This window comes from Vombatus ursinus, unplaced genomic scaffold (genome assembly GCF_900497805.2).
Source record: "Vombatus ursinus unplaced genomic scaffold, bare-nosed wombat genome assembly UNPS02014778.1, whole genome shotgun sequence".
NCBI lineage: Eukaryota > Metazoa > Chordata > Mammalia > Diprotodontia > Vombatidae > Vombatus > Vombatus ursinus.
The window spans coordinates 63679817-63690704 of NW_020954556.1; the positions used below are offsets into that span (position 1 = coordinate 63679817).

General features: G+C 37.3%; 1 protein-coding gene across 1 annotated transcript in view; it reads left to right on the plus strand.

Moving 5' to 3' along the window:
- Positions 1-10888, plus strand: part of LOC114045459 (zinc finger protein 420-like) — a 115728-nt gene that overhangs the window by 83136 nt on the left and 21704 nt on the right. The window lies entirely within an intron of this gene.

The following is a 10888-nucleotide window of genomic DNA, read 5'->3' on the forward strand; positions in this document are numbered from 1 at the left end:
CAATTACATGTAAAGATAGTTTTCAATATTCATTTTTATAAGATTTTGAGTTCCAAATTTTTCTCCCTTGCTCTCTCCCTTTCCTCCTCTCCAAGACAGCAAGCAATCTGGCATAGGTTATACATATACAATCATGGTAAACATATTTCCATATTAGTCATGTTGTAAAAGAAGAATCAGAACAAAAGAGAAAAACCACAAGAAAGAAAAAACAAAAACCAAAAAAAGTAAACATAGTATGCTTTGATTTACATTGAGATTCCTTAGTTCTTTCTCTGGATGTGTATAGCATTTTCAATCATGAGTCTATTGGAATTGTCTTGGATCATTGTACTGCTGAGAAGAGCTAAGTCTATCATAGCTGATCATCACACAATGTTGCTGTTACTGTGTACAGTGTTCTGGTTCTGCCCACTTTACTCAGCATCAGTTCATGTAAGTCTTTCCAGGTTTTTCTGAAATCTGCCTGCTCCTGATTTCTTATAGCACAGTAGTATTCCATTACATTCATATGCCACAACTTATTCATCCATTTCCCAATTGATGGGCATCTCCTCAATTTCCAATTCTTTGCCACCACTAAAAGAGGTGCTATAAATATTTTTGTACATGTGGTTCCTTTTTCCTTTTTGTGATTTTGGCATAGACCTAGTAGCAATATTGCTGGATCCAAGTGTATGCACAATTTTATAGCCTTTTGGGCATGGTTCCAAATTGCTCTCCAGAATGGTTGCATCAGATCACAACTCCACCAACAATGCATTAGTGTTCCAATTTTCCCACGTCTTCTCCAACATTTATCATTTTCCTTTTTTGTCACATTAGTTAATTGATGGGTGTGAAGTAGCATCTCAGAGTTGTTTTAATTTGCCTTTCTCTGATCAATAGTGATTTAGAGCATTTTTTCATATGACTATAGATAGCTTTAATTTCTTCCTCTGAAAACTGCCTGTTCATATCCTTTGTCCATTTATCAATTGAGGAATGACTTGTATTCTTATAAATTTCACTCACTTCTCTGTATATTTTAGAAATGAGGTCTTTATTAGAAATATTGTCTGTAAAAGTTGTTTCCTAGCTTTCTGCTTTCCTTCTAATCTTGGTTGCATGGATATTGTTTGTGTAAAACTTTTTAAATTTAATGTCATCAAAATTACCCATTTTACATTTCATGATGTTCTCTATCTCTTGTTTGGTTATAAATTCTTCCCTTCTCCCTATATCTGACAGGTAAACCATTCCATGCTCCCTTAATTTGCTTATGGTATCACCCTTTATGTCTAAGTCATGTACCCATTTTGACCTTATCTTGATAAAGGTGTGAGATATTAGTCTATGCCAAGTTTCTGCCGTACTATTTTCCAGATTTCCCAGCAGTTTTTGTCAAATAGTGAGTTCTTATCTCAGGAGCTGGAGTCTTTGGGTTTATCAAACAGTAGATTACTATACTCATTGACTACTGTCTTGTGTACCTAGCATATTTCGCTGATTCCCCATCTATTTCTTAGCCAGTACCAACTAACTTTGATGATTGCCGCTTTATTATATAATTTTAGACCTGGTAGGGCGAAACCACCTTCATTTGCATTTAAAAAATATTCCCCTGAAATTCCTCACCTTTTGTTCTTCCAGATAAATTTTGTTATTATTTTTTCTAGCTCTATGAAAATAATTTTTTGGTAGTTTGGTATGGCACTGAATAAGTAGATTAATTTAAGTAGAATTGTCACTTTTATTATGGCTTAGTCTGCTCATGAACAATTAATATTTTTCTAATAGTTAATATCTGATTTTATTTGTTGTGAAAAGTGTTTTGTAATTGTGTTCATGTATTTTCTGGGTTTGTCTTGGCAGGTAGACTCCCAAGTATTTTACACTGTCTACAATTATTTTAAATGGAATTTCTCTTTCTATCTCTTGCTGCTGGACCTTGTGGGTAATATATAGAAATGTTGATGATTTATGTGGATTTATTCTGTATCCTGCAACTTTACTAAAGTTGTTAATTATATCAAGTAGCTTTTTAGTTGATTCTCTAAAGATACCATCATATCATATGCAAAGAATTATAGTTTTGTTTCCTCAATTCCTATTCTAATTCCTTCAATTTCTTTTTCTTATTGCTGTAGCTAACATTTCTAGTACAATATTGAATAATAGTGGTGATAATGGATATCCTTATTTCATCTCTGATCTTATTGGGAAGGCTTCTTATTTATCCCCATTGCAGATAATGCTTGCTGATGGATCGTTTTAGATAGAGAGTACTTATCATTTTAAGGAGAACTCCATTTATTCCTATGCTCTCTGGTGTTTTTAATAGGAATGGGTGCTGTATTTTGTTAAAAGCTTTTTTCTGCATCTGAGATAATCGTATGATTTCTGTTAGTTTCATTATTGATATGGTCAGTTATGCTGATAGTTTTCCTAATATTGAACCAGCCATGCATTCCTGGCATAAATCCCACCTGGTCATAGTGTATAATCCTAGTGATAAATTGCTGCAATCTTTTTGCTAATATATTTTTAAATTTTTGCATCAATATTTATTGGAGAAATTGGTCTATAATTTTCTTTCTCCGTTTTGGCTCTTCCTGGTTTAGGTTTCAGCACCACATTTGTGTCATAAAAGGAATTTGGTAGGACTCCTTCTTCACCTGTTTTTCCAAATAGTTTATATAGTATTGGAATTAATTGTTCTTTAAATGTTTGGCAGAATCCACTTGTGAACCCATCTGGCCTTGGAGATTGTTTCTTTTTTTCTTTTTTATAATTAATTTTATTTATTTTAGTTTTTTAATATTCATTTCCACAAGATTTTGAATTCCAAATTTTCTCCCCATCTCTCCCCTCCCCCCATCCCAAGAAAACATGAATTCTGAATACCCTTTCCCCTGATCTGCCCTCCCTTCTGTTACCCCTCCCCTTCTCTTATCCCCTTCCCCTTCTATTTCCTGTAGGGCAGGATAGATTTCTATACCCCATTGCCTGTATATCTTATTTCCCAGTTGCATGTAAAAACAATTTTTACATTTGTTTTTAAAACTTGGGGTTCCAAATTCTCTCCCTTCCTCTCTTCCCACCTACCCTCATTGAGAAGGCAAGCAACTTGATACAGGTTATACATGTGTAGTCATGCAAAACACTTCCATAATAGCCATGTTGTGAAAAACTAACTATATTTCCCTTCATTCTACCCCACCTCCCCCACTTATTCTATTCTATCCTTTGAGTTTATCTCTCCTCAAAAGTGTTTGCTTCTGATTACCCCCTCCCTCAATCCACCCTCCCTTCTATCATCCCACCCTTATCCCCTTCCCCACTATTTTCCTGTAGGGTAAGATAGATTTCCATATCCAATTGAGTGTGTATGTTATTCCCTCCTTTTTTTTTTCTTTTTTTGGCTAGGTAATGGGGTTAAGTGACTTGCCCAGGGTCACACAGCTAGTAAGTGTTATGTGTCTGAGGCCAGATTTGAACTCAGGTCCTCCTGAATCCAGGGCCGGTGCTCTATCCACTGCGCCACCTACCTGCCCCGTTATTCCCTCCTTAAGCCAAATCCAATGAGAGTAAGATTCACTCATTCCTCTCACTTTCCTCCACTTTCCCTCCATTGTAAAAGCTTTTCCTTGTCTGTTTTATATGAGATAATTTACCCCATTCTATCTTTCCCTTTCTCGTTCTCCCAGTATAATCCTCTCTCACCCCTTAATTTTATTTTTTAGATATCATCCCTTCATCTTCAACTCATCCTGTGCCCTCTGTATATCTATCTATCTATCTATCTATCTATCTATCTATCTATCTATCTATCTATCTATCTATCTATCTATATTTCCCCCTAATACTGAGAAAGGTCTCATGAGTTACAAATATCATCTTTCCATGTAGGAATGTAAACAGTTCAATTTTAATAAGTGTCTTATGATTTCTCTTTCCTGTTTACCTTTTCATGCTTCTCTTGATTGTGGTATTTGAAAGTCAAATTTTCTATTCAGTTCTGGTCTTTTCATCAAGAATGCTTATAAAGTCTTCTATTTCACTGAATGTCCATTTTCCCTATGAAAGATTATACTCAGTTTTGCTGGGTAGGTGATTCTTGGTTTTAATCCTAGCTCCTTTGACCTCCAGAATATCATATTCCAAACCCCCTGATCCCTTAATGTAGAAGCTGCTAAATCTTGTGTTATCCTGAGTGTGTTTCCACAATACTTGAACTGTTTCTTTCCAGCTGCTTGCAATATTTTCTCCTTGACTTGAGAACTCTGGAATTTGGCTATGATAGTCTTAGGAGTTTTCTTTTGGAGATCTGTTTCCAGAGGTGATTGGTGGATTCTATCCATTTCTATTTTACCCTCTGGTTCTAGCATATGAGGGCAGTTTTCCTTGATAATTTCTTGAAAGATGATTTCTAGGCTCTTTTTTTGATCATGGCTTTCAGGTAGTCCAATAATTTTTAAATTATCTCTCCTGGATCTATTTTCCAGGTCAGTTGTTTTTCCAATGAGAGATTTCACATTGTCTTCTCTTTTTTTTCCATTCTTTTGGTTTTGTTTTATAATTTCTTGATTTCTCATATAGTCATTAGCTTCCATTTGCTCCATTCTAATTTTTTTTTTAAAGCAATTGGGGTTAAGTGACTTGCTCAGGGTCACACAGCTAGTAAGTGTCAAGTGTTTGGTCTGAGGCCAGATTTGAATTCAGATCCTCCAGATTTTGGGGTTGGTGCTCTACCCACTGCACCACCTACCTGCCCCTCCATTCTAATTTTTAAGGAATTATTTTCTTCAGAGAGATTTTGGACTTCCTTTTCTATTTGGGCAATTCTGCTTTTTAAGGCAGTCTTCTCCTCATTGGCTTTTTGGACTTCTTTTGCCATTTGGGCTAGTCTATTTTTTAAGGTGTTATTTTCTTCAGTATTTTTTTGGGGGGTCTCCTTTAGTAAACTATTTACTTGTTTTTCATGATTTTCTTGTATCACTCTCATTTCTCTTCCCAGTTTTTCCTGTACTTCTCTTACTTGCTTCTCAAAATCCTTTTTGAGCTCTTCCATGGCCTGGGACTGATTCATATTTTTCTTGGAGGCTTTGAATGTAGTAGCTTTGACTTTGTTGTCTTCTTTTGGTTGTATGTTTTGATCTTCTTTGTCACCAAAGTAAGATTCTATGGTCTGACTTTTTTTGCACTATTTGTTCATGTTCCCAGCCAATTATTTGACTTTTTAACTCTTTGTTAAGGTAGGGGTCTGCTTCCAGTGTGGAGAATATACTGTCCCAAGCTTCAGGGGTTTTGTGCAGCTGTTTTCAGAGATACTTCTAGGGACTTGTAAATTTTCAGTTCTTCCAAGCTGGTATGATCAAAGATGAGGTGTTTACTCCTTTCCTGACCTGTGCTCTGGTCTATGAGTGACCACAAGCACTCTTTTCTGCCTTGGAACTGTGAGGAGGATTCCCTGTCCACCGCCGCCACTAGTTCCACTATGCCAATGCTCCTCCTCACCCCCAAGGCTGCCACTCAAACCTGTGACTCAGAACCAAACATGGGCAAAGCAAGAGAATCCTGCCTCAGCACCAGCAAAGAGATCCCTGCAGTCCCCCTCTGATCAGCCACTTGATCCCAGCACTGTCTGTGGGCCAAGAGCTCTGGAAGCAGCCATCTCCCTGGGACTGGGCCAGGACTAGGGCCATACTGCACTCCTTTCTCACTGTGATCACAGACCTTTCCTACTGACCTTCTAAGTTGTCTTTGGCATTTGTGGGTTGAGAAGTCTGGAAACTGCTACAACTGTTAGTGATTCAGTCCCCTGAGGCAGGCTCCAAGTTCACTGAGGTCCAGTCTTTGCCTGCACAACCCATGCTGAACTGTGCTCCTCTCCCAGCTTGGTGCAATAGACCTTTCCCATCAATCATCCAGGTTGCCTCGGGCTGGAAATTTGTTTCACTCTGTCTTTTTGTGGGTTCTGCTGTTCTAGAATTTGTTTAGAGCCATTTTTTATAGGTATTTGGAGGGGTTTGGGGGAGAGCTCAAGCAAGTCACAGCTTTTACTCCACCATCTTGGCTTTGTACTTGGAGATTTTTTTCTTAGAGAGTTCATTGATGGTTTTTTCAATTTCTTTTTCTAAAATGGTGTTATTTGAATATTTTATTTTCTCTTCTGTTAATCCGGACAATTTATATTTTTGTAAATATTCACCCATTTCACTTAGATTGTCAGATTTATTGGCATACAGTTGGGCAAAATAGCTCCTAACTATTGCTTTAATTTCCCAGTCATTGGTGGTGAATTTACCCTTTTCATTTTTAATACTAGCAATTTGGTTTTCTACTTTCTTTTTTTAAATCAAATTAACCAAAAGTTTATGCATTTTATTGGTTTTTTTTTCATACAACCAGCTCTTGGTTTTATTTATTAGTTCAATAGTTTTCTTACTTTCAGTTTTATTAATCTTTCCTTTGATTTTCAGAATTTCTAATTTGGTATTTAATTGGGGATTTTTAATTCATTCTTTTTCTAGCTTTTTTAGTTGCATACCTAGTTCATGGATCTGCTCTTTCTCTATTTTATTCATGTAAGCATTTAGAGATATAAAATTCCCCTAAGAACTGCTTTTTACTGCATCTCATAAAGTTTGGTATGCTGTCCTCATTATTGTCATTCCCTTTGATGAAATTATTGATTGTTTCTATGATTTGTTGTTTGACTCACTCATTCTTTGGGATTAGATTATTTAGTTTCCAATTAATTTTTAACATATCTTTCCATGGCCCTTTATTACATGTAATTTTTGTTGCATCTTTATCTGAGGATACATTCCAAGGAAGCCTTCTGATGCTTTAATGTAGAACCTACTAAGTCCTGTGTAATCCTGACTGTGGCTCCTTGATATTTGAATTGTTTCTTTCTGGCTGCTTGCAAGTATTTTTTCCTTGACCTGATAATTCTGGAATTTGACTACAATATTCATTGGAATTTTCATTTTGGGATCTCTTTCAGGAGGTGATCGGTGGATTCTTTTGATGACAATTTTACCTTCTGGTTCTAGGATATCAGGGCAGTTTTCCTTGACAATTTCTTGAAAGATACTGTCCAGGCTTTTTTTTGCTCATGGCTTTCAGATAGTCCAATAATTCTGAAATTATCTCTCCTGGATCTATTTTCCAGATCAGTTGTTTTCCCAATGAGGAATTTTACATTTTTTCTATTTTTTCATTCTTTTGAGTTTGTTTGACTGATTCTTAATGTCTCATAGAATTATTAGCTTCCACTTAGGGTCACATAGTTAGTATCAAGTGTCTGAGGCCAGATTTGAACTTAGCTCCTCTTGACTCCAGAGCCAGTGCTCTAGTCACTGCTCCACCTAGCTGCCTCCCAATTCTAATTTTTAAGGAATTATTTTCTTCAGTTAGCTTTTGTACCTCCTTTTTCTTTTGATCAATTCTACTTTTTAAGGAGTTGTTTTCTTCAGTGGATTTTTTTTTTCCCATTTGGCCAATTGCATTTTTTAAGAAATTGTTTTCCAGTCAATTTTTGTCCTTCCTTTTCCAAGCTGTTGACTCTCTCTTGCATAACTCTCAATATTTCTTCTACCTCTCATTTAATTTTTAAAATCCTTTTTGAGCTCTTCCAAGAAGGCTTTTTGGGCTTGAGACCAATTCATCTTCCCCTTTGAGGCTTCATGTGCAGGCAATTTGACATTGTTGTCTTCTTCTGAGTTTGTGTTTTGATTTTCCGTGTTGCTATAGTAGCTTTCTATGGTCCAGGCTCTCATTTTTAGCCTATTTCATGACTTTTAAAGTTGAGCTCTGCTTCTAGGGTACATGGGGCACTGTCAAAAGCTTCTTGTGCTGGGGGCCAGGGGTCTGGTCACTGGCTTTCTAAACTGGAGTTTCAGGTGCTGGTGGCTTGCAAATGTTGCACCTGGAGCCCTCTTCTGGCCTGAAGAATCAGCAGATGTTCTTGGTCTATAATGTATTCAAGGAAAGACAGGTCAACCAACTTGGACACTGCTGAGTAGTCCAGGGGAGAAGTGATGAGAGCCTGAACCAGGGTGGTAGTCTTGTGAACCAAAAACAACAACAACAACAACAACATCAACAGGGGATAGGTTTACGATTTGTGGCAGTATGAATAAAAAAAGATTTGTTACTGGATGTCTTCCTCACTATGTTAGAGAAGAGAGAGTGAGAAGCTAAGGATAACATTGAGGTTGCAACTCTAAGAACCTGAAAGGATGGTAATACTGTTGACAGAAATGGGAAAGGTCAGAAAACGGGTAAGTTTAGGAGCAAATATGATGAGTTGGTTTTTGCATATTTTGGGTTTGAGATCTGAATGGGAGTTTGAAATGTCCAACAGGCAGTTGATAATGCAGAACTGGAGTTTAGGAGGTAAACTAGGTCTGAGTATACACATCTGGGTGCCAAAAACATAGTGATGATATGGGAGCATGGGAGCTGATGAGGTGATCGAGAGAGTGTAAGAGAAAAGAGAAGACAGCCCAAGACATGGCATGGGGGTACACCCACAATTAGGGAGCATGGTATAGATGAAGAACCAGGGAAAGAGAATGAAGAGAAGTTAAAGAGTAGTCTTACAAAAAATCCACGGAGGAGAGAATATCCAAGAATAGAAGGTGGTCAACAGTATAAAATGCTAAAAAGATGAGAAGGATAAGGACTGAAAAAAACAGCTATTACATCTGGCAATTATGAGATCATTGGCTCCTTCAGAGAGAGTAGTTACAGTTGAATATTGAAGTTGGAAGTCAAATTGCAAAAGGCTGGGAAATGAGTAAAAGGAGAGTAAGGGGAGGCAGCTTTTTCTAGCAGTTTGATAGTGAAAGGAAGGAAATAGAATAATAATTTAAAGGAATGGCAGAGTCAGTTGAGGATTTTTTTTAAGAATGGGGAAGGATTTAAAAGCAAAAAAGAAGAAATTAATAGACGGTGAGACACTGAAAATCAAAGAGGAAGGGGTTGATTGTGGGGGCAATTTTCTGGAGAAAGTAGGAGGGCATAATGGTAGTTGCAGAATGATTGACCTTAGAGTGAAGGGCTATCTTTCAGAGACTGGAGTAAAGGAGATAATGAGGGTTGATAATCAGGACTGCTATTACCTTTACCTATTGATACCAACCTTAATTTTCCTGCAGGATCATAGACTTGCCAAGTTTGAGGAGACTTCTGGAATCAACTAGAAAAACCTTCACCTGTAGAGGAAGCTCCACTACAAAATACTGTACAGGTAGTTATTTAGCTTTCACTTGACCTCCTGTGATGGGGAACTCACTTCCTCCTGAGGTAGCCCTTTCCAGAATGACTTTATCTCTGCAACTTCTACCCTTTTTTCCTAATACTACTCTCTGGGACCATAAGGAAATGTTATCCTTTCACATAACTATTCTTCAAATACTTAGAGATTTATAGGATCATATTGTTTCAAGGTGAAGGTGACTTTAGTGGTTACCTAATCCAATCATCTTGCTTTATCGAAGAAAATGAGGTCTGAAGATGTTCAGTCCTTTGCAAAGGAATATAAAGGTATAAAGTAAGCAGAGCTGGGTTTGAATCATGGTTTTTCATTTAAAATCCAATGCTTTTACCACTATACCAAGCTATTTGGTCTTCCATCTGGCAGCTCTTCACATACTCAGAGATAGTTATATTCCTACTATATTTTTTCTTCAAGCTGAACATGCCTATTTCTTTCAACTGATCATCACATGACACAGTTTCAAACCCTCTCACCATTGTAGTTGTCTTCTTTTAGGTGACTGCCACATGTCAGTGTCTTTCTTAAAATGTGACTTGCACACCTGAAGACAGTTTTCTAGATATGGTCTACCCAGGGCAGAGTACAATGAAAGACTAACTTTCCATTCTGGATACTATGGATCTTAATACAGCCAAGTTTATATGAGCTTTTTCAAGTGCTATGTCAGATTGTTCAATATGCAGTCCTCGAACATCCCTAGGTGTTTTTGTTTGTTTGCTATTAAATTGGGTGGGGATGGAAAGAGGTGGCGAATGGGGAGGCTTAGAACCTTAAGCTACATCAATTCTTTTAAGAGACAAGTGAGCTTTGTTTTTATCATTGTGCTATTGCGGGAGCATTTAAGCATGGTTAATAATGGATTTCTTTCAAAGCTGGTCACTGTTGTGGAGCCTCAGTGCCATTAATTGCCTTTGGAAAATACTTTGGACCCAGCTAAGCTACTGAGGTTTATGAAAAGCACAACTGTGTTGTTAGTATTGCCAGAGATTTTTCCGCCTTGGGTATATTAACTGTACATTTCCTCTAGAATGCCATCTCTGGGAGGCTGGTCAGGAGAACTTTCTGGGATTATCCTTTAGGCATCTTATCTGTTCTGGACAAGTTTGGTATTTCCTTTCTGTGTGTTATTCTTCCTATATTAGGTGAATCTGTGATGATAAGGCCACCTGCAAGTAGCTTAAGGCTGCATCTCTGATGTAACCTTTTTTCTTTTTGCTTAGGCAGTTAGGGTTAAGTGACTTGCCCAGGGTCACACAGCTAGTAAGTCTGACATAACTTCTCTTTGAGACTCTGATCCATCAATCTTGGGAATGGTTTGAGAGCTCTACACTTAAGATTTTTCTTTGGAAAAAGCATCTAGTCATTGCTATACTTGTGCAATTTTAGAACCAACTATAGGACAATAGTGACTTGACCATAATTCATATGGGAAAAGACCCGAGGGTTTTAGTGAACTAGTTCATAAACTAGTCAATCAAGAGATTAAAATGTTACATTTTGTATGAAGGATGGAGAAGGTGTCAAACGAGGTGATAGTACGGAAACACAGTGAAGACAATGTTGATTGGAGCGTAAGGACCTGTATTCAAATCCAATCTCTGACACTGCTTGTGG